Consider the following 24,905-nt stretch of genomic DNA (forward strand, 5'->3'; position numbering starts at 1 on the left):
GAGTTTGCCGAGAGACTTCCTGCTGTTGCGTGCTGATAATCAGCACCAGATGGATTTCATTTGCCTGATTTTTTTCCCCCTCCAAATTTCTGTCTTCCTGGCACTGAGTCCTCGTTAATCTGAGTTTAAATCACAGGATGTATGAAGGTTATGTCCGCCAATATCGTCGTCTTCTCTTCTACAATGCTGACATAAATTATATTTTAAACATCTGTATTTATCAAACAAAGTGGTTCATTTGCACTTCATGAGCAGAAATGAAACATACAGTAAACACACTCTGAACAATGAACATGAGACGTACATTATGTTAACATGGTGCACAAAAGTCGGCAAATCTGTAAAAGGAATTCTGCAATAAACGGTCATAGTTGATAATAGCTATTCAGAGCCACAATTCAAGATAACAACATAACATCAGCAAGCAGTCGCTGTTCAGAAGAAGCTCCAACAAGGCAAGTGGTTACAAGGCTACTCGAGTCCTCACTTTGTGTCCACTTTGCCTTTGGTCGGTGTCATTGCGACAAATTTCTTTCTGCGAGGAACATATGCATTAGTCTCGTTACCTTATCAAGTTCATTATTCCCAAAGCATTTCCATCAGCTTATATCACTTTGAACATCAATCACTCAATAATGTTCATTTGAGCAGCATATCAAATTATACTATGACCTCGTGCTTCAAAGTATTTGAAATAAAACCAGGCTTTATGGCTACAGTGGTGCTTGAAAGTTTGTGAACCCTTTAGAATTGTCTATATTTCTGCATAAATATGACCTAAAACATCATCAGATTTTCACACAAGTCCTAAAAGTAGATAACGAGAACCCAGTTAAACAAATGAGACAAAAATAGTATACTTGCTCATTTATTTATTGAGGAAAATGATCCAATATTACATATCTGTGAGTGGCAAAAGTATGTGAACCTTTGCTTTCAGTATCTGGTGTGACCCCCTTGTGCAGCAATAACTGCAACTAAACGTTTCCGGTAACTGTTGCTCAGTCCTACACACCGGCTTGGAGGAATTTTAGCCCATTCCTCCATACAGAACAGCTTCAACTCTGGGATGTTGGTGGGTTTCCTCACATGAACTGCTCGCTTCAGGTCCTTCCACAACATTTCCATTGGATTAAGGTCAGGACTTTGATTTGGCCATTCCAAAACATTAACATTATTCTTCTTTAACCATTCCTTAACTTGTGTGCATAGGGTCGTTGTCTTGCTGTATGACCCACCTTGTCTTGAGATTCAGTTCATGGACAGATGTCCTGACATTTTCCTTTAGAATTCGCTGGTATAATTCAGAATTCATTGTTCCATCAATGATGGCAAGCCGTCCTGGCCCAGATGCAGCAAAACAGGCCCAAACCATGATACTACCACCACCATGTTTCACAGATGGGATAAGGTTCTTATGCTGGAATGCAGTGTTTTCCTTTCTCCAAACATAATGCTTCTCATTTAAACCAAAAAGTTATATTTTGGTCTCATCCGTCCACCAGACATTTTTCCAATAGCCTTCTGGCTTGTCCACATGATCTTTAGCAAACTGCAGACGAGCAGCAATGTTCTTTTTGGAGAGCAGTGACTTTCTCCTTGCAACCCTACCATGCACACCATTGTTGTTCAGTATTCTCCTGATGGTGGACTTATGAACATTAACATTAGCCAATGTGAGAGAGGCCTTCAGTTGCTTAGAAGTTATCCTGGGGTCCTTTGTGACCTCGCCCACTATTACACGCCTTGCTCTTGGAGTGATCTTTGTTGGTCGACCACTCCTGGGGAGGGTAACAATGGTCTTGAATTTCCTCCATTTGTACACAATCTGTCTGATTGTGGATTGGTGGAGTCCAAACTCTTTAGAGATGGTTTTGTAACCTTTTCCAGCCTGATGAGCATCAACAACGCTTTTTCTGAGGTCCTCAGAAATCTCCTTTGTTAGTGCCATGATACACTTCCACAAACATGTGTTGTGAAGATCAGACTTTAATAGATCCCTGTTCTTTAAATAAAACAGGGTGCCCACTCACACCTGATTGTCATCCCATTGATTGAAAACACCTGACTCTCATTTCACCTTCAAATTAACTGCTAATCCTAGAGGTTCACATACTTTTATCACTCACAGATATGTAATATTGGATCATTTTCCTCAATAAATAAATGAGCAAGTATAATATTTTTGTCTCATTTGTTTAACTGGGTTCTCTTTATCTACTTTCAGGACTTGTGTGAAAATCTGATGATGTTTTAGGTCATATTTATGCAGAAATATAGAAAATTCTAAAGGGTTCACAAACTTTCACGAACCACTGTATTTCTATATGGTTTGGTCAGAAAAAAAGGTTGATTAATTTTTTGCTATGTGACACTAGATTCTAACATTTACAATTTTGAGATGGATACAGAAACTCTGGGCGACACGGTGGTGTAGTGGTTAGCACTGTTGCCTCACAGGAAGAAGGTTCTGGGTCCGACTCCAGTGGCTGACGAGGCCCTTTCTGTGTTAAGTTTGCATGTTCTCCCCGTGTCCGCGTGGGTTTCCTCCGGGTGCTCTGGATTCCCCCACAGCTCAAAGACATGCAGGTTAGGCTAATTGGTGGCTCTAAATTGACTGTAGGTGTGAATCGTATCAGCCCTGTGATGATCTGGCCACTTGTCCAGGGTGTACCCCGTCTCTCGCCCATAGTCAGTTGGGATAGGCTCCAGCTTGCCCACAACCCTGCACAGGATAAGCGGTAATGGATGGGTGATATGTTTGCCTTGACTAGAATTTGGCAAATAAAACCTTCCATTGGAGAGAATTTTTGTTCTAACAGCAAAACAAGATTTGAACTCAGATCACTGGCTTCAAAATCCAGAGTGCTAACCATTACACCCTGGAACACGAAAGAGTTTTAGCTCCCACCTCATGACTACTACTTATCTACCTTCCTAGTAGGAATTCAAAGTTCAAGAGGGTATTTTCTTTGTTTTTTTCCAAGTTACAAGCTTCAAAATACAGAGTTACAAACTTTCGTCAAATGCAGCATAAATGCTCACTGAGTGAGCTGTGCTAACAAATTAGTGTTCGTTAACTGTTTGGATTCTGTTTAGCATTTTGTACATTTTTGGGTGCAAATCATTGCACAAATTAGCACAGCATTATCCTCATTAGTTCCATGAAGCTCTCTAGGCTACGTATACACAGACAAAGAAACATGACAGGATTTGTGTGAAGACCTGCTCTCCCAGAAATGCATTAATTTTCCTAAAATGTCAAATATTTTCAGAAAATTTGTCATAATTTCTTCAAATCACTTCAGTTTCAGAGCTAGCTAAAATCAGTAAGCTAACTAATTTAAGGTGACCAGATTTCTGAGAAGAAAACCGGGGACATTTTCAGTTCGGCTGTGAAAATATCGTTAAAAAACATCTAATGTTTTCATCTTTGTAATAAAAAAGGAGAAACATTCCTGTTTTTCATGTATTTTGATCATGCATTGCATAAAAAGTGGGATTTTCTTCACTGACTGCACTGTAGGCCGATTCTGCAACTGCTTTAGGTTAACATTAATTCAAGACAATGTGAAAATCTCTGGTATGGGTACATAGTTTAGATTTCTAGACTCTAAAATTGTCCGTTAGCTGAAATAGATGTTTTAGACCCATGAAAGTAAATATATTAAATTAATTACCACTAGTAATGGACAATAGCTACATCTCAATACAGCATGACAAGCAATGTTATGTCATATACAACATCACAAAATGTAGCTTACACATTCAAAGGCTCAGTAACATAGAAGACAAACAATGTCACTTTGGCCTACAAGAAAAGACTATGGTTCACCTGTCCAGGAGCAGATGAAGCGATCTGTCAAAGCTGAATGAATGACTTTTGTTCAGGCAAAGATTCTAGCGCTCCGCTAAAAAGTTGTTCCTCAGCTCCACCAATCAAAATACTGGAAAGGCTATTGCCAAAGGTGGTCTAGAACGTCTCTGATATTGGCCTGAACCAGTTTTAAAATGATCCACAAAACAAAACACAAGGCGTCTGCTGAAATCTGGTAGATGTTTTGGTCTGGGTTTTTTTATTGGTGTGTGTCTGTCAGTCATGGTTAAAAATGGGGACATTTCCAGGGACAGCTCCAGTCGGGGATAGGCCACCAAATACGGGGACTGTCCCTGGAAAGCAGGGATGTCTGGTCACACTAAACTAACTAACATGAAGGGAAGTGTGATTGAAACCAGTAACTAGTAGCATGTACTAGCAGCCATTCGCTCCTTTCTTCCCTTGACAGACTGTTTTTACTTACAGTGGTGCTTAAAAGTTTGTGAACCCTTTGGAATTTTCTATATTTCTGCATAAATATGACCTAAAACATCATCAGATTTTCACACAAGTCCTGAAAGTAGATAAAGAGAACCCAGTTAAACAAATGAGACAAAAATATTATACTTGGTCATTTATTTATTGAGGAAAATGTTCCAATATTACATATCTGTGAGTGGCAAAAGTATGTGAACCTCTAGGATTAGCAGTTAATTTGAAGGTGAAATTAGAGTCAGGTGTTTTCAATCAATGGGATGACAATCAGGTGTGAGTGGGCACCCTGTTTTATTTAAAGAACAGGGATCTATCAAAGTCTGATCTTCATAACACATGTTTGTGGAAGTGTATCATGGCACGAACAAAGGAGATTTCTGAGGACCTTAGAAAAAGCGTTGTTGATGCTCATCAGGCTGGAAAAGGTTACAAAACCATCTCTAAAGAGTTTGGACTCCACCAATCCACAGTCAGACAGATTGTGTACAAATGGAGGAAATTCAAGACCATTGTTACCCTCCCCAGGAGTGGTCGACCAACAAAGATCACTCCAAGAGCAAGGCATGTAATAGTCAGCGAGGTCACAAAGGACCCCAGGGTAACTTCTAAGCAACTGAAGGCCTCTCTCACATTGGCTAATGTTAATGTTCATGAGTCCACCATCAGGAGAACACTGAACAACAATGGTGTGCATGGCAGGGTTGCAAGGAGAAAGTCACTGCTCTCCAAAAAGAACATTGCTGCTCGTCTGCAGTTTGCTAAAGATCACGTGGACAAGCCAGAAGGCTATTGAAAAAATGTCTGGTGGACGGATGAGACCAAAATGTAACTTTTTGGTTTAAATGAGAAGCGTTATGTTTGGAGAAAGGAAAACACTGCATTCCAGCATAAGAACCTTATCCCATCTGTGAAACATGGTGGTAGTAGTATCATGGTTTGGGCCTGTTTTGCTGCATCTGGGCTAGGACAGCTTGCCATCATTGATGGAACAATGAATTCTGAATTATACCAGCGAATTCTAAAGGAAAATGTCAGGACATCTGTCCATGAACTGAATCTCAAGAGAAGGTAGGGCATGCAGCAAGACAACGACCCAAAGCACACGTCGTTCTACCAAAGAATGGTTAAAGAAGAATAAAGTTAATGTTTTGGAATGGCCAAGACAAAGTCCTGACCTTAATCCAATCAAAATGTTGTGGAAGGAGTGAGCAGTTCATGTGAGGAAACCCACCAACATCCCAGAGTTGAAGCTGTTCTGTACGGAGGAATGGGCTAAAATTCTTCCAAGCCGGTGTGCAGGACTGATCAACAGTTACCGCAAACGTTTAGCTGCAGTTATTGCTGCACAAGGGGGTCACACCAGATACTGAAAGCAAAGGTTCACATACTTTTGCCACTCACAGATATGTAATATTGGATCATTTTCCTCAATAAATAAATGACCAAATATAATATTTTTGTCTCATTTGTTTAACTGGGTTCTCTTTATCTACTTTTAGGACTTGTGTGAAAATCTGATGATGTTTTAGGTCATATTTATGCAGAAATATAGAAAATTCTAAAGGGTTCACAAACTTTCAAGCACCACTGTATTTAATTGAGGAGGATTTTATTTTAAAGAGTAGGAACTGATAATAAGTAAACTGAACGCTGAAAAGGTTTTTTATTTTTATCCGTGTGTAAATAGCCAGGGTCAACATCTACTTCCTGTTTCTCAATGCCACAATTGTCCCTAACCTCTATACATCTGACTAAATTGCACAACAATGATTCACTCTGGGTTTTTTTCCCCCCCTGACATATTAGGACATGGAGCTCTTTCTCAGTGTACAGCGTGTGTTTGCGTTGCAGTCTTCTAAAGTATTCCAGCTTTTTTTGGTCTCAAAGAGAGACCTCCTGCTCAGCTGCAGATGGCCCAGTGCCAGGCTCAAACAACACACACACACACACACACATTCTTCAGGGCTTCTAGTACATTTCTCTGAGATTAAGATACTTAAATGTGGGATTTAGCATGAGTCAAGGGTGCCAAAAGTACAGCCAAACACAGGACCCCTGTAGAAAAATAACATTTCTCAGTGTTTAAACATTGTTAACAAGTATTTTTTGGAACCAAGTTAATTATTTTTCTTTAGAATCTCGATTACAAAACATACATTACTTGAGTGTCATAGGTTTTGAAATACGTCATACAAACATTTGCACATTGGGCTGTAAAAATAGTTTTGTCAATGAGACATATCTTCATTTATGTTGATTTATTTATTAAATTTATTCCCAAGCTGTATATTGTCTGCTTTGGATGACTGCTACTGTCTTCTTCTTTTGACTGTTCCCGTTAGGGATCACCACAGTGGATAATGTCCCTCCATCTCCTCCTGTCCTCCGTATCTACTTCTGTAGCATCAACCGTCCTCATATCCTCCTTCATCACATCCATAAATCTCATCTTTGCTCTTCCTCTTTTCCTTCTCCCTGGCAACTCCATCTCCAGCATTCTTTTCCCAATATACCCTGGATCTCTCCTCTGCACGTGTCCAAACCATCTCAATCTCACCTCTCTCACTCTCACTTTGTCTCCAAACCATCCTACATGTCCTGTCCCTCTAACTCATTTCTCAACCCAACGTTCTCACTCCTAATGAAAGGTTCAACATCTTCAACTCTGCTACCTGCAGTTCAGTTCAGCCTCCTGTCTTTTTATCAGTGCTACTATCTCCAAACCATACAACACACAGTACTGTGCAAAAGTCTTTGGCACCCTTTTTTTTTCTCCATACAAACTTTGTTATAGGTGGCACGGTGGTGTAGTGGTTAGCGCTGTCACCTCACAGCAAAAAGGTCCAGGTTCGAGCCCTGTGGCTGGCGAGGGCCTTTCTGTGTGGAGTTTGCATGTTCTCCCCGTGTCCGCGTGGGTTTCCTCCGGGTGCTCCGGTTTCCCCCACAGTCCAAAGACATGCAGGTTAGGTTAACTGGTGACTCTAAATTGACCGTAGGTGTGAATGTGAGTGTGAATGTTTGTCTGTGTCTATTGCCGCTTTTCCACTACAAACGTGGCTGAGTTGGGCTGAGCCGTGCCGTGCTGAGTTGGGCTGAGTCGAGCTGAGCGGGGCTGTTGGAGTTGCATTTCGACTACAACCGTGCTGAACCGTGCTGGCTGGAAGTGGGTGGACACATTGGGTGGAGTTAGCGAAAGTGGGTGGACATCACGTGATGTCGTTAAGCAGCACAAACAGTACCATCAGTGAGCTTTTAAGTGGTAGTCTCACGACCCGGATAGTAAACAATAAACATGGAGGACATGGAGTCGTTAGTGTTGCTGGTCTTGGTTCTGTGGCTTGTTGTCACCGACAACGCCAACAGATACTGGCAAGAGCGTATAGATGAGGCGAGGCGCATAAGGCTTCAGAAATTCTCGCAATTCGTAATTCTTCTTCTTCCGGGTTTACGGTGTTTACAGATCCCAGCGTGCTTGCGGGGCGTGTGTGGGCATGTGAGGACACTCCTCCTCACCAATCAGTGCACAGGGGAGTGTCTGCTCACGCCCCCAGCCTCACTCGGCTCGGTTTGGCTCGCTTCAGCCCCACTCCAAAACCCTGCGAGTTTTAGGGGCTAAGCAGGGCTGAAGCGAGCTGAGTCGTGCTGTTCTTTGGTAGTCGAAACGCGAGCCGTGTCGGGCTGAAGTGAGCTGAAGCGAGCTGAAGTGAGCTGAAAAAGGGTAGTGGAAAAGGGCCATATGTGTTAGCCCTGTGATGACCTGGCGACTTGTCCAGGGTGTACCCCGCCTTTCGCCCGTAGTCAGCTGGGATAGGCTCCAGCTTGCCTGCAACCCTGTAGAACAGGATAAAGCGGCTAGAGATAATGAGATGAGATGAGATCAAAGGATCATCTCACACCAAATATTGACTTTGTTTAATTTATTACAGCTTAGTGCTGTTTATAGTATTTTTTTTTATGTTGAAACATTTTATTTCATTATTTTTTAAGCCATTTTTGGTCGCCAGCATTTCTTTATATGGGCCTAAGACTTTTGTACAGTACTGTATCTGGTCTTACTCCTGTCTTATGCACTTTCCTTTTCACTCTTGCTGGTACCCTTCTTTCCCAACTCACTTCTGACCCTCTCCTCCATTCACTATGTGGATGACTGTGACTGTCGCGTGAATAAGGAAAAAATGAAAAAGACTTGAATTGACAATTGAGATGTCAAAGCTAGTGCTTGTATGGAAGGAGTTATTATAAAATGTACAAATTCTATCAGAGATATACAAAGGATATTCAGTAATATTGGACAAAAGTGGAAATCTGACTTAAAGGTCAGAAATATTTTCTGTATTCTGTCATTTATACACAATTCTGTAGCCTTTTCACTTTTTCCCTTGAAGCAATGAATGATGGAAATTATATTTTCAAGACATCATTCATCAGTTGATTCATTTATTTCCTTTTTTAAACATTTGAAATAAATATTTTAGGAACTTTAACTTTGAATGCTTTCGAAATTACAGATCAACTGTGTATTCAAGCACTGTGCAAGCCAGTAAAAAATAAAATCAAGAATTAAAAATATCAAACAAATATTATTGGGGTGGTTAAACCATTTTGTTTTCACGACTACTAGTTGCTACTGGTTGTCTTGTATCATCACACAGGATTTACAAGACTCAGACCACAGGCATGAGCATTCGCCTAATCAGTCATGACTCACTTTGTGAACTTAAACATCTAGTCTATGCACAAAAATGTGACCTCATGCCAAATTATTAAAAAACACCATGTTTTAAACAAACAACTTTTTTTTATTAAACCTTTATTTTACCAGGGATAAAAATCACGTTGAGATTAAAATCCCAAGATCATTAAAAAAATAACTGGACTACAGGACTAAAAAACAAATATTGCGCATGCGCAGTGGGTAAGGCTGTTGGTTGGGAAACCTCAGGATGATGGTGACATGACTGAGACTACGTTTTAATATTAATGATAATTTATGCGGGGTGGCACGGTGGTGTAGTGGTTAGTGCTGTCGCCTCACAGCAAGAAGGTCCTGGGTTCGAGCCCAGCGGCCGACGAGGGCCTTTCCGTGTGGAGTTTGCATGCTGCCCGCATGGGTTTCCTCTGGGTGCTCCAATTTCCCCCAAAGGCATGCAGGTTAGACTAATTGGTGGCTCTAAATGGACTGTAGGTGTGAATGGTTGTTTGTCTCTGTGTCAGCCCTGCGATGACCTGGTGACTTGTCCAGGGTGTACCTCGCCCATAGTCAGCTGGGATAGGCTCCAGCTTGCCTGTGACCCTGTTGGACAGGATAAGCAGCTACAGATAATGGATGGATGGAAAATAGAAGAAACCTTTATTTGTCACATGCACACTTCAAGCACAGTGAAATTCATCCTCTGCATTTAACCCATCTGAAGCAGTGAACACACGCACACACACCCAGAGCAGTGGGCAGCCACACTACAGCGCCTGGGGAGCAGTATTATTGAATATACATAGCAGTATATTGAAACTACAGACCATATATTTTTCTCATGTGGTGTAATACATACATACATTTTGTCTTGACAAATGGCTAAAACAAAAAGTCTCGTCATATCCAGATTCTGTTTCGAGAGACAATATAACATTTGGTATGCTCTTACAAAACAAAAATTATAAAGTTTCTAGTAATGCAATTCTATGTTACATTCTATATTTATGCCTTGGGCGGTGCAATGGTTAATGCTGTCACCTCACAGCAAGAAGGTTCTGGGTTTGAACCTCATGGCTGACAAGAGTCATTCTAAGTGGAGTTTGTATGGTGGGGTGCTCTGATTTCCCCCACATTTCAGAAACATGCAGATTAGGTACAGTGAGGGCCACTGTAATTGGTGCAAGCTGTTGTAGTTTCCCAGCCATAATGTATGTACATATATAACTTGCTGTGGCAAAAGCTAATCAATTATGTCTGGTTAAGTTTTTTATACACAAGAATAGAAACCTAAAATCATCCCCCAAATTTGTTTCTTTCTTGAACGAATTTAAATTATACTTAAAGGAGATACGCAGAGCCTTTATTTTTAAATAAATTTCTGAGTGGATAGTATCTCTATCCTTGACTCTTGTATGCTGCATAAATGGGAATAAAAATATATATTTTTGAGAGTTAAAATCGACTGCAAAGTTGGCATTTGAGCTGCCCCGCTGAGCCAGCCAGCCCTGAGTGCGTGACGTCACAGCAGGAACCGGTTTTAAAGTCGAGGCCTTTTACAGCTATAGACCAAAGTCATATAAATAAAAATTTATGGTGAAAGTAAGAAATCCCGTTACCGACTTGCTCAACTAAGACTGATTTGACTTCAATGATTGTGGGTTGGCTCTCATTAAAACAGGATAGGTGTTATAACTTATGCAACATACATGTACATGCTTGCATTTTCACTGATAAAACGTAAAAGGCTCATTAAATAATCAGATGAACTGAGACAATCACATTCTGAAGCAAATTAAATAATCTTATACCGCTAACTTAAACACACAATACAAGTTACATGGATTCATCTAAATGCAGGTAAACAACAAGTGTTGCTGTTTTTGTTGTTTTGTATCCAAATGAGAGTCGGAGCTTATGCGTCTGTGTTCCCGCTTCTTGAAGGCCGATCTTGTGGCTGAGTGTTTTGAAACAATCTGACTTTCAGTTGTTCGTTCAGTTCTCCGTTCATTCGCTTCTTCCATATAAGGGCGAGATTCTTCTGCTGAGGCAAGCATATCCAGCGGAGAAATCAGATGGCTGGTCCACTCATTCTCCATTTTCTCCATACTGAGTACTCCACTATTACTGCTTGGCTCAGGCAATTACTAAAACCCGGGACAGGACGTCACTGGTTTTAACAACAACTGCGGGGAGGTCACTGCCCAAGTGATAATATACCTCTTCCTGTCTGGTCCTGTCCCGTTCTGTCCAGGGTTTTAGCAACAACCCTTGGCTCGCACTCCGGGAGAACTGTTGCAACTGAACTTACTTTCCTCTTCTTGTAGTTTTCTTTTCCTTTAATTGTTGGTACTGCACCCTCTTTCAGTACGGGCTTATAGCCAACACTCCTCAAAAGATCAGAGGTTTCGTACTCAGTAAAATGTGCAGAGCAGAGGAGAGACCACGTCGTAGGCGTCCAATGTGCCCGTGAACTTCTCGCAAAACGCGTCCAAATCTTTGCAGTTTGAACATTCTTGGGCCATGAATGCAGCGTAAATCCACCTTCTGTCGTGTTGCTGCACCGGCCAAAAACACATCTGCGTGGCATGGCGATAAATTAGCTCAAAATGGAGGATCGGAGTTGCAATCAGCTCTGTGTTTTAGTATAGCGGAAATGGCGATGAGACCGATAGCCTTCCTTCGGTGATGTCACAGATGTCAAGGTCATTCACTCAGACCGCTACCTATATGAATCACTTTAATCGTAAAAATTACTATATTAGATTAATTGTTAATGCTTAAAACTATTCCTACGCCATTCTTGAGGTCTCAAGGCATTTATAAACAAAAAGTGAAGTCATGGTTCTGTGTATCTCCTTTAAGATCCTTAAAGTTTGTAAAAGGAGCAAAAACAGAAAGATATATATGTTTTACCAGCTAGGAGGTCCGTATGGTGAAATACCGTGACCGAGGTCTTGAAAGTACTGACTGACGCCCTCTGGGCCGAGGTCATGGTATTTCACCATACAGACCGACCTTAAACTGGGAAATAATATATTTATTTTTTTCTTTACCAAATTCTAACAGAAAACGAGAGCGCCCGAAAGGGGAAACTGAGCCGAGCCGCCATTTTGAATCCTCATTTTGTGGCCTATGTAGTCCCCTATTTATACAAATAGGAGTCATTCAGGATTCAGCCATGTTTTTGCTCGGCGTTAGCAAGTTACAGGTTTTTAGCTTTCTCCTGAAATGTTTTCTTTTATTTCTTCTTCCTCAGGGTAGTAAAACTCACTTTCGCTGTGAACACTGTCGTTATCGCTATCCATGCTGTAAAATTAATGCTATTATAAGATTTTTTTATAAAAAGCTTATAAATAAATCTTATAAAAAAGATAAACGTTGACAAAAAATGCTACTATGTTTGCTGTTGTTGTGAACGAGTGAGTCGCCAGAGGTCCGTAACCGGGGTCCGTACCGTAGGATACGGACCCGCTCGCCAGCCAATCAGAGTGCAGGATTTGACGGAAACTGGACCGCGAAAAAAATAATGTTTGATATTTTAAAACATTTTCCCACTGAATTAGATAAATGAGATAAAATTGTTTCCACTTGTATGTATTTAAAAAAATATATATATTAGTTGTGTGCTTGTTTTTCTTTTTTTCCCCCTTTCAATCCATGGACGTCTTTAATTGTTCCCTTTGGTAATTTCTCTGTCCTCGCTTGTGTTTAAGAGGTTGATAACATGATGATGTTGCCATATTAGTTTGGGGCATTTTATTTGTATTTTTTTCAATGAAGGAATAAAAGAACAACAGCGACACGCATGCGCAGAGATGGTGGGAGAATTTCAAGGGGGCGTGGTCGCGTTTCTGCTACGTCATCATCCTGAGACTGGAGTTCGTGCAGAAGGAGCTGGGAGCGTTTTGTGCTCTGTGTGTCTGAGTGCTGTGTTTACTTATGTTATTTTTTTAACTACTATTATAGTTATTTTTAAACTTCAAGTCGGATTTATTTTAAACTCGTGACGGATTATTTTTGTACTCTTCACAGCCGGGTGGAATGTGTGTGTTACCGTACACACCTATGTATGTGGATGGATGTTTATTAATAGGATAAGCGGTATGAGTGAGTGAGTGCGACCGACCGGGCTTTATTCTCCTCTGTTCGCTTCCGTGATTGTGATTATTACTATTACAAGCATTACTAGCCCTCAAACGTGCGTTGCCTAGGCTACGAGCCGCGGGGAAATTTTCGAAGACCGGCGGATGTGCACCGGAAGGAGCCCCATCTACTGAGCCACGCGCTGCCCTTGTTTTTTCCGCCTTCTTATTTAAGGTAAACAAACATCAAATATTATTTCTCAGTAGCTCTGACTTTGTAGATAATAACTGGGACACAGACTTGCCTCATATGTCTCAAAAAGCACTTGTTTTTAAACTACAACACCACCAGAGCGATCAGGACGGGGCTGTATCCCGAATTAAGACTAGTTCCCTATATAGGTGTCCTACATTCTAATAATTATTAGACTTGTATTCCATGCACTGGAGTACACTGCGGTATCCATAGCTAGCGATTTGATATCAGGCTCAGCTAGCGGCTAGCTACCTTCATGATGGCTAAGCTAACGTTAAAAGGAACTCCTAAAGGGCAGTGTATAAATGGTTAGCTAACCACAATAGGACGTATTTTCCTAACTAGCTGGCTAGTTCCTCACACTTGGCTGTTTTTTTTTAAATGAAAACCTGTCACTTTTTTTTCTTGTCTTTTGTCAAATGTAAATAATGAAACTCTTTCTTTCACAAATTGACTTAGCTTAGAAGCTAGTGCTACTGTTCTTGTTGGGCTTGTTTTTGTCCGAAAAAGAAATTTTTTTTCCTTCTTCACTCGCGACTAAGAGTTTCTTTCAAGGTGTAAATTTTGACCCCAAACAAATAAACCCTTCCTCTCAGGTTCTTGTTTACTTGTTAATGTGTTAGCTTCTCGGCTAATAGTGGCTAGCTTGTATCCAGTGCCTGGTGCTAATGTGTAAACATGGTGTGAATTATTGTCTGTTAAAGAGTCATTAGTGAGGAAAAATAGTGAACACACACACTTTAAATCGTTATTAAACTTGTACTGAGTATCTAAAGCACAAAGATGCACTTTGAGTGCGTTGTAGCTGTTTGTTTGTTTTTTCCTTCTCAGTGTAACATTTTAAATTTCCTTCTCAATGCTTCTGAGTAACTTTTTGTGTGTGTGGCGTTTTTAATTTGGTCTCAAGCAAATGTTCTAACACACTTTGGGCACCTGTGTGTGTGTGTGTGTGTGTGTGGAAAGCACATGCTGATGAGAGTTTGAGCTTCTCGACTTCTTCACTTTCAGTCCAAACTTTATCCTGGAGCTCATCCCAGGAACGCCGGGCCGAATCAGGAATCCATCCCGGATGCGACTCCGTTCACATTCACATAGGGGCAGTTTAACATCGCCAGTCTGCTTACTGACATGTTCTCAGGTGTTCGGAGGAAACCCAGACAGACAGTGGGAGAACCCGAAATCCACGACCTGCATAAAGCTTCAAAAGCCTTAAAGTGCCATTCCACCACTGGATGTATTTTTTTTTGGCATAAAATACAATCTATTTTATGACAACATGACTAGACAGAGAAATCTTTTAGCTTCAAAATGATATATCAAACATAATTTTTTTTTTTAATTTTTTGCGACCAAAGTCACCTACCCTTTTAATTTCCGCGCGGTAGTGAAACGTGATGTCATCAGCAGGTTCCCCTTCTTGTGTACCACGTCACGTGTGACAGATTATCAGCAATGGTGGATAGAACGCGATTGTCAGCTTCGGAAAAGAAGCGAAGGAAAATAGCAAGTGATGCCCAAAGGAGACGGTCGATGGTGAATATCGGCACAGCAATCGACAAGTGGAAATCGCGTTCTATCCGCCATTGCTGATAATCTGTACCACGTCACACGTGACGTGGTACACAAGAAGGGGAACCTGCCGATGACATCACGTTTCACTACCGCGCGGAAATTAAAAGGGTAGGTGACTTTGGTCGCAAAATTAATATGCTTGTCATTGTCAAAATTATGTCTGATATCATTTTGAAGCTAAAAGATTTCTCTGTCTAGTCATGTTGTCATAAAATATATTGTATTTTATGCCAAAGAATACATCCAATGGTGGAATGGCACTTTAAGGAGTGTTCACACGGCACATATTTGCATCGATGCTGCACCGATGTATTTTGCTGCGATATATCTTACACTGGTGTAAATTTTGTGGAGCGTTCACACGTCACAAACCTGCTTACTAGAGAGAAGCGTGTTAGCACCGGTGCGGCCCCACTTGCGTTCACACGGCAATTTTTGCGACCGTGCTATACGATAGTAATAATGCGGAAATGAAATATGCGCATGAGTGAAAATGTACTTCCTTTTCCCGGTTGTCATGGTATCACCAAGCGCCGGGAAAACAACGTGGATGAAGACACCAGTGTTGCCAGATACAGCTGACCTTTTCCAGCCCAAAATATGTTCAAATCCGCCAACATGCACTTAAAACCGCCCAATCTGGCGACACTGGAAGACACGCAGTTCTGTTGTTGTTGATATTCACCATTTTGGAAGCGCAAAATACCAGGATGCAAGTTATGCAATGCCCGTATGTAATCAACTCTCCTCACGCGTAGCGAGTCTACCCCTGTAGCGTTCAGACGTCCCATTTTATATCGGTGCTGCCCCGCAAACTAGCATTTACTCCGGAGTAAATTTCTTAAACCACCTCCCATCCAGGGTAAAAGTTAAAAGTTGCCGTGTGAACACCCCTTTAGTCACACGGGATTAAATGTCGAGTTAATTTCATATTTTACACAAGCTCCAGTGAGATTTGATTTCCATCCGTCCTCCACTGCGAAAATGGCACGCCTGGTGGTTTTTGCCAAACCCTGTGGTCTTTGCTGGATCATTTTAGTGCATGTACACATGTCTGTGACTTTCTACGCAGATGTTTGACTGCTGCTGCTACCTGTCGTATTCGGTCCATCGCATGTGTATCAGTGATCAGTGACCCTTTCACACACAGATAAGAAACACTTCCTGAATCGTCAGATGAAGTCCAGATGCTTGTTGTGTACTTGGGTGGGTTAAAAAAAAGGTTTTGCTGTAACCTTGGTTCATCCCCAAACTGAAATAAGCACCAATATGACCTGTTATATTGTGAATGGAATGTGATCGCATGACCGCATGATGTGCTTATGTCGAGGGGGGACTGGATTGATGTTTCAAGATATCTCGCGCAAGCGAGCGTTTGATAACTAAGACTCGACCAATAAAACTATTTTGCAATGAACAATACCATATTTGTTGCAAGGATAATGGGGAACTTCTGTTTGACACTAGGTTCGAGAATTTGCTGGGATTCGATGACCAGCGGATATGGCGTGAAAATGATGTCAAAATCAGACTTTTAAACGATTGCCGGATAGAATCCGGGCGGCGCGGTGGTGTAGTGGTGAGCACTGTCGCCTCACAGCAAGAAGGTCCGGGTTTGAGCCCCGTGGCCGGCGAGGGCCTTTCTGTGTGGAGTTTGCATGTTCTCCCCGTGTCTGCGTGGGTTTCCTCCGGGTGCTCCGGTTTCCCCCACAGTCCAAAGACGTGCAGGTTAGGTTAACTGGTGACTCTAAATTGACCGTAGGTGTGAATGAGAGTGTGAATGGTTGTTTGTACCCATGGGTCAACGCTGCAATGACCTGGCGACTTATCCAGGGTGTACCCCACCTCTCGCGAGCTGGCGATAGGCTCCGGCTTGCACGCGACCCTATACAGGATAAGCGACTAGGGATAATGGATGGATGGAATCCTGACAGAAGGACTTTAAGTAGTGTCGAACTTCACTTGGGGGGGAAAATGATCACATGATGCAAACTTCTGGGTTAGAAGAAACCCTGTACAACAACAGAGTTTTATGTGTTTAAAAAAAAAAAGTGTTCCAGATATGTCTGATCAACTAATTCAGTCTGAAGAGGGCTGAAGTTCCAGAATTTGCAGGTGTTCGAGATTTGCAGTGACTTTAGCATGTTGCTGCTGCTGCTTGTTTGTTGCCTTTGACCTGATTGCGTGTGCACACGTGTGTTCTGTAATGATTGGTGGTTCATGGCTTTGACAACAATCAGATTAATCAGCAGCTTATCTTTGACTGATGCGGAAGTGGTGGACTATGCAGAGGATTTCGGTTTGATTCAGTGGATTTGTATCTGCTGCTGTTCTCATTGTGCTTGATTTTTAATTCCACGTACGTGTACGCAAGATGGCTGCTGCACGAATCCTGGAGTCATTTGAAGCTTCGCTTTTGCATGTAATCAGAAATTCATGCTGCGTGTCGCCACACAGATTTTCCGATCACATCTGCAAACCTCTCGTCAGCTTGTGTACAGGACGTGCGGATTTTCTCGATTTCGAATCCCAGGCCAGTGTTTTTTGATTCTGAAACAAAGGCCATGTTGACAAAGAAAAGAAATGAATCACATCCACTGGGAAGCCTGATGTTTTGGATCTCCGTCGAGCAGATTCACCCTCGAGATGTACCTCACGTGTACGCAAGCGAGTGTGAGCTCTTTCTGGACAATCTGCTCAGACTGACCGTCCTTTTCCACACACTTAGTACTGTTAGGCTTTTTATTGGTGGAAGAGTAACGAGTTCCCTTTCGAGTCTGGTTCCTTTCGAGGGTTCCTTCTTCCTCATGTCGCTGCTGTCTAGGGAGATCACGGTCCACATCCGGATTCCTGTCGAGCTCTTTTGTTATGACGTGGATTAAAAAAAATTTAAGGATTAAAAAAAAAAATTCTGACAGGAAAGTTCTCCAGCTGTTATGTTTAGATTGAATGAATGATTTTTTTTTTTTTTTCTGTAGTAGTGATGTTTCTTTCGCTTTTTCTTGACCAGATTGAACTGGAAATGAAAATGAATCTGGAAGAGTTCTCGGAGGTCTGGAATGTGTTTTCGCTTCAGTGTCCTGTTCCGGTTGATTTGTCAGTCATGTGATCATGTCTGAATTATTTTGAAGCATTGATTAGTTGCTCATTGGGACCTTGCTGTTTTGGAGAGCTTATGAAAACACTTTGAAAGGAAACAAGACATTTTTCAGGAATGATTGCATCCTAAATCTGTCCTCGGGGACTCTGGGGTCGCGTCCATGCTTTCGCTCCGTGCCAGATCTCGGGATCTTTCGGATTCGTGTTTGGATTCAGGAGAGCTCAAAAGCTTTCCGGCTCGGAAACAGCAGTCCAGCTGTGATCCTTCAGTCAGACAGCTGTGGCTTATGTAGTGTAGGAAAGTGGAAACGGAGAGAGCAAAAAGGACGAGGAAGCGACTTAAGCGCAGTCAGGGATTTAAAGAAGTAAAAGATGAGCTCTGGCTTACAGAAAAGCGTCCAGTCGCTTAAAGAGAGTTTAAATCCGGACGGAGCCTTCTGCGAAGCTTTCTTTAGTAAGAAATTTTGCCGCCGTCTACAGCGCTGCCCATCCAACATGCGTTTTCTTAACAGCTACATAATTCCGAGCTCCTCAAACATCACTACGTTGTTGTCGTCAGAAACGCATGACTCTGAGCTGCCCTCTAGTGGCTGTATTGCTTAACATTCACGCAGCGACGGTTACGTTGCTTGAACCAGACGTATTTCTTTTCATCTGTAAACGAGCCTTGAGTGAGCAAAATTTGCTGTGATCTCAGGGTGGGAGGGGTGGCGTTACTGTCAATCAGAGCCGAAGCAGCCAATCACAGGTGCCTGCCTTGCCGGGGATGCAGAAGAGGGCAGATTGCGCTTTGCTCCGAGTGTCGCGTCGCTGTTTGGACGGATGTCGTGATGGTTGTCGTGTCTAAGAGCAAGCTGGCTTGCGGGAAAGGGAAGTCAAGGACCGTTTTTGAGTTTCTTTTAGTGATTGGAGGACTTGTTCACAGATTTCACACTTGGTGTCACTCCTTCATCGAGATGACGTTATAGTAAATCTCTTCTATAATTAGGGCTGGGCGATATGAGGAAAATTATATCACGATATACTTTTTCAAAATTTTCGATAACGATATATATCACGATATAAATCAAATCACCATTTTTGTATTTTCTTTAATTTTCTGCTCAAAATATGAACATTACAAATTAGTAGTTCCTACCTAATTAACAAAAATAGCTTAACGAGCCTTCAAGTTTCACAGAACCAAAACAAACTGGATGCACATTCTTTTGTTCTTTTTGTTCAAATGAATAAACTGAAACTGAAAAATAAAAACTATATACCATTGTTAATCATTTGTGCAAATTCTAGCAGCTTTCAAATAAACATAAAAGACGTATTGACGTGTAAACCTTATGCTGCAAGGAGAAAAAAGTGCAATCCTGTACGTCAGTGTGTTTAAGGTTTTGTGTAACACTTTGTTGTATGTCCGATTTTAAATATCCAAAATACCTCCACACAACCGAAGATCTCTGGCCCTTCTTTTCAACGATGTCCTCCAGGGCAGTGCTCTGACTTTCCTGTTCAGAACTCCGGTCAGTCGGCTTCTCGCTCATTTTTATAATCGCTTTGTTTCACGCTTTGTTGGAGAAATGCCGCGCTCCTGCAAACTTCACCACAGCCATGCTGTGCGTTGCTGCTACACGTGTGTGTTTGTATGTGCACGCAACCTAACTTGACGTGGCTCTCTTCCAACTGATTGGTTACGTGCGGTACTGTTTAGTTATGATTGGCTATTCGCGTGTCTGTCAAAACTTCGGATGAAGTAATTTTATTGAAGGCGTAGGCTTATCGTAGGCATATCGTACGTGTCTAATTTCTAATCGTAGAGATTTTATATCGTGAATAACATCGTAATCGTAAAATCGCCCAGCCCTATCTATAATATATAAAATGTGTGTGATATTTGATATTTTTATATATATCACAAGATCCTAAATGAGCGTGAATTCATGAATCCATTTCCCCCTCCTCCCAAGTCTAATCCATCTTCCTGTGCTCTCGTTAATAATAATAATAATAATAATAATATTAGCAACTTCTTGATATGACATCCAGCTTAATCAGACGCTTGTCTTCACTCAGAGGAAGAAGGTGTTCTTGCGCTGTGCTCATGTCCCAGTTTAGATAATGCTTAAGGATGACTGGATTGTAAGTCACATGATTCATCGAAGGTTTGAAAGACGGTGCTTATTTTATTAAAGGGGATGGAGCCTTGTATGCTCCCTCTCACACACAAACACGAGACAGAACATGTCGCTTTATGAAATATGAATTGGCTATAATATTAAGATGATTAGCTTTACTGTGTGTGTGTGTGTGTGTACGTCTGTGTTGATTTTTGTTGTTTAAAAGGACACCTGAGCATCACAGCACTTTTTTTTTTTCCCCTCCTTTCCTCCTCCTGCCTTTTGAAGCAGCTGTTTCCAGAAGTGCTTATTCTGCTGAGATGAAAGAAAGGAGCACGTAGCTGCTGTTTGCTTTCACCTGGGTTCTGTTCATCTGCAGGTGTGTGTGTGTGTGTGAGAGAGAGAGAGAGAGAGAGAGAGAGAGAGAGAGAGATTCATTTCCAGGGGTCTGTTCTAGAAAGAGCCTTTATTTATCTGTTTTCATTTATTTATTTTAAAGTGTTTTCAAATGGAATAAACTGGATCTCGACTTTAGAGCTGAATTGAAAAACCTAAACGTTGCATTTTTATAAAAAAAAAAAAAAGTTGATTAATGTGACCTTAAAGTGCAGATCACGGGTAAATTCAGGAGCGAGATCAATGTAATTCTCTTATTTAATATTAAACTTTGGTCAAATATCTGCCACATTCTGCATTCTCTGCAATTTTTTTACCTTGCGCAATACCAAAAAAATTCAGTTGAAATCGAGCCATTTGAGGCGAATTGGTCCGCCTCTGAAAAAACTTGCCATTTGAATTTCCCAGCAAACATTGGTTTTCGTGGGCGGCACGGTGGTGTAGTGGTTAGCACTGTCGCCTCACAGCAAGAAGGTCCTGGGTTCGAGCCCCGTGGCCGGCGAGGGCCTTTCTGTGCGGAGTTTGCATGTTCTCCCCGTGTCCGCGTGGGTTTCCTCCGGGTGCTCCGGTTTCCCCCACAGTCCAAAGACATGCAGGTTAGGTTAACTGGTGACTCTAAATTGAGCGTAGGTGTGAATGTGAGTGTGAATGGTTGTCTGTGTCTGTGTCAGCCCTGTGATGACCTGGCGACTTGTCCAGGGTGTACCCCGCCTTTCGCCCGTAGTCAGCTGGGATAGGCTCCAGCTCACCTGCGACCCTGTAGAACAGGATAAAGCGGCTAGAGATAATGAGATGAGAGACATTGATTTTCGTGACATCGCGTGCGGGACGCCTCCCTCTGAATCCTACGTCAGCGCTGGTTTGTTTATGAAAAAACGACCTGGTGGTTTTCTGCAAATTTCTTCACCGTTATCGCGTAATTATTAAAATGGTTAGCAGATGTATCGTAGGAGGGTGTAGCAACAGCAATCTTGATGGGATTAGAACTCCTCGTTTCCCAAAAGACCGGACAATGAGAGAGAAATGGGAGCGCTTGGTCTACACAGGCTGTGCACTGAAACCGTGCAAAGCTCGCGCAGCCTGCTGGCGCTTCCGCAGGTGAAGTCACGAATCTGGCTCCAGACTCCCTTGGGATTTTTCCAGACGTGTTTCGTTTTATTTTTTTTTCTGCTGTGGACAGATGGCCTTGTGCAAAATTATCCTTCTGGATGAGTGTGTAAAGGGATGTACTTTAAAAAAATAAATAAATAAAATGAAATTGGTCCAGAATATGCACTTTAAATCAGGATCACGGTGAGTTTGAAAGCTGTCGTAAATAGTGTTAGGAACCGAACGAATCATTTCAAATGAATCACCTGAGCGAACTGAAATCGATCTGATCGATTTTTGTTTTTGTCTGACTCTTTTTCTTACTCAGTGCACGAGTGCTTGGAGTCTTTTTCTGCTGTGTTCACACTTATACCGGTACGAAAGTGGTATAACTGTATCGATACAAAGTATACCGGTACAGTTTAGTGCATCTGTCCACACTAGCGAGAAATGTTTGCGGTTTTCTTTCACGGTAGTTAAAATGCGCGTGCGCGAAATGTTTCCGTGGTTACTGAGTAACTTCCTTCCGAGAATATGGCGGATGAAACAACGTGTGTGTGCTTTTTGTTGTCAATGTACAGTCTGTATTTCTGGTGGTCATTTATTCAGTCGAATCGTATAAAACGCGCGAGGCAGTTCTCCCCCCTTACTTTCTCCCTCTTTCCTTCTCTTCCCCTCCTTTTCTCTCCCTTTCCCCCTCTCCCTTTCTCCCCCCTTTCTTTGCTCCATGTAGCTCCACGGTCGTTTTGAGCCATTTTGACGTTTTATTTACAGCTGGAAAGCACGGGTGTATTGTACTGTATCAATAACCCGGAAGATGTAGGAATGGTTCATTGCGCATGCGCATTATATTTGTATCGATACAGAGCCGCTTCATCTGTCCACACTACAGCGAAGTGCTACAGTACCGATACTGTACCGGTACGAAACCCATACATTTGTGGGTTTCGTACCGATACAGTTATACCGCTACAGTACCGGTATAGTTGCTAGTGTGGACAGGGTAATAGTTTGCTCCTCACAGAAGTCACAAAAGCTGAAGGCTGATTGACAGTGAGCGAGCCAATCAAGCAACTGTAAATGATTCAAGGAGTCCGGAGCAAGAGGAGGAGATTTAGGCCCTGTCCACACGGCAACGGGTTCAGGTGAATCCGATACAATTGTTTATCATTTCGGCCTGGCGTCCACTCGGCACCGGCAATCTTTTGAGAACGGGTTCCAGAGTGGAAAGATCTGGCAACGTTGCCATTGCGAAGTCGTCTGGATGAGTAGAACGGATTTGTTTACGATGACGTCACAACCACATGACTGTCAGTGCTTCACGCCGGGTAGAAGTGTAACGAACTCGATGCGAGTTGTCAACAAATCCTATAACTTGGTTCATGAAACGCGCTTACAAAATATTTTCACTGTGAATATTTATTGTGTAATGGTGCTGAGAGAGAGAAAATAGCCCTTAGGGCAGAGTCAATCCCACCAGCAAAAATAGGGAAAAAAAGGAGCGATCTCACCTCTTCAGATGTTGGTTTAAGTCCTACAATACATTCCTCAAAAAGGGCGTAGAAGAACAAATTAATCCATCAACGTGTAGCATTCAATTTATTCCGGACCATTAAAGACGCCGCCTTCCGCGTAGAATCATACGTCATCCTCGCCGCCATATTGGATAGGTCAAAGCGGAGAATAAAGATGCCTCATTCATGTGCTGCGTTTTAACTGTGCCAACAGGTTTACCGTCCAAACGAGATCACATGGGATTACCTTTCACAGGTGAGACTGGAAAAATACTTTTCATTGTATTTGGTCATTATAATGTAATTTTACGAACAGATTTTTCTGACTTTGTGGCTAATATGAAGTCTCGCGCATAATAGTTTATGCGCATGCGTCCTTACTTCTATTGTTCTGGTGTCTCCGAAGGGACCGTCTTACAGCGCCCCTAGAGGTGTGGCATATGTATTGCATCGTTTTCAGCAAGCGTTGCGTTGCCATATGGACCTGATATTTTACTGATTGTTGCCCATTTGGACGCGATATTTTTTTAAATAACATCTCGTTGCCGTTGTCGTGTGGATGTAGCCTCAGACGACAGAGCTGGATTTGTCTCATCAGGAAGGGCAATTAGAGAACAAACGAATCGGTGGCCTGCCTGCCTCCTTTGCAGTTGCTTGGCATTTCAGTGAACAAACTAGCTTTTTAAAGACATAACTGACTTAAAAGGAGCAGTGAGGACGGTGGAACAACAGTACGCTATTTTACATAAAATGCACATTTTTATCTTAAGTTTCTCTATTGAAATCTGGATTACTTCGCAGCTCCTTTCGTGCACTGTCTTAACACTGGGCATTAACGAATTTTCATACAGCGCAGATTTTTTGAAGAGTGCAGCAGTACATTAAAAACACGGCGATTGGCTACTGTTTTGTAATTTTCAGTTTGACAACAAGAAAGTGTCTGACTGTCGGAGCTGAATGATTCAGAGGAGCAAACTGCAGCATGGCAGGCTTTCCAGAAGTGCGAGCTCACTGAACGAAAAGAATTTTCACCCAAGCGAAGATTCGGGTCATGGAGTTGAGCAGTGTGATCGTCACTTTCAGCAAGAGGAAAATGTGACCATTTTATTTTATTTATTTTTGAGCATTAGAACAAATTTTTACTCAGGAAATAATTAAAATAAAAGATCTGTTTCTAGAAAGTGTGATTTGCTGAAAAGATCGTTCTGGCAATGTTCAGTCAAGAACAATCTGGCTACAAGGTGAAGGAAAAAAAAACACTGTTTTAAAGGTCCCATGGCATGAAATTTTCACTTTCTGAGGTTTTTTAATGTTAAAATGAGTTCCTCTGACCTTCTTAAGTCACCCCAGTGGCTAGAAATTTCATAATGTGTAAACCAAACTATGCCCAACATTTGAGAATGGCGCGTCAAAACGGCGCGTTGATAAACTCTTCCCTTTACTACGTCAGCAAGGGAGATGATCCCCACGCCCCCCCTCTGGATTCCCACCCACTGTATGGATTGCCCGCCCAGCTCAAAAGTTGCCACCAAACATGGAAATTGCGCTGTACATGGATGTGACAACACAGAAAGGAGTCTGTTTTTACTGCCGACAGGAGAGCCCCTGAAGACGCAGTGGCTTAATTTTATTTACTCCAATAATACGCCGTCGAGTCTACCTAAGACAGTGTATGTTTGTCGGAAGCATTTTCCCGATGAATGTTTCCACAACTTGGGACAGTACAGGGCAGGTTTTGCACATCAACTGTCACTGAAGCCTGGGTCCGTACCAAGCATCCCTGC

The 24,905-nt window shown here is 42.0% G+C and overlaps 1 protein-coding gene across 2 annotated transcripts in view; it reads left to right on the forward strand.

Annotated features, from left to right (window-relative positions):
* Positions 1–12,884: 12,884 nt before the first annotated feature.
* fbxw7 (F-box and WD repeat domain containing 7) overlaps positions 12,885–24,905 on the forward strand; it is a 268,108-nt gene continuing 256,087 nt past the window's right edge. For both annotated transcript variants that reach the window (XM_060917115.1, XM_060917119.1), the window contains exon 1: positions 12,885–13,322. The gene's annotated coding sequence lies outside the window, so the exon portion shown is untranslated. The remainder of the gene's footprint in view (positions 13,323–24,905) is intronic.

Source organism: Neoarius graeffei, chromosome 3 (assembly GCF_027579695.1).
Source record: "Neoarius graeffei isolate fNeoGra1 chromosome 3, fNeoGra1.pri, whole genome shotgun sequence".
Taxonomy (NCBI): Eukaryota; Metazoa; Chordata; class Actinopteri; order Siluriformes; family Ariidae; genus Neoarius; species Neoarius graeffei.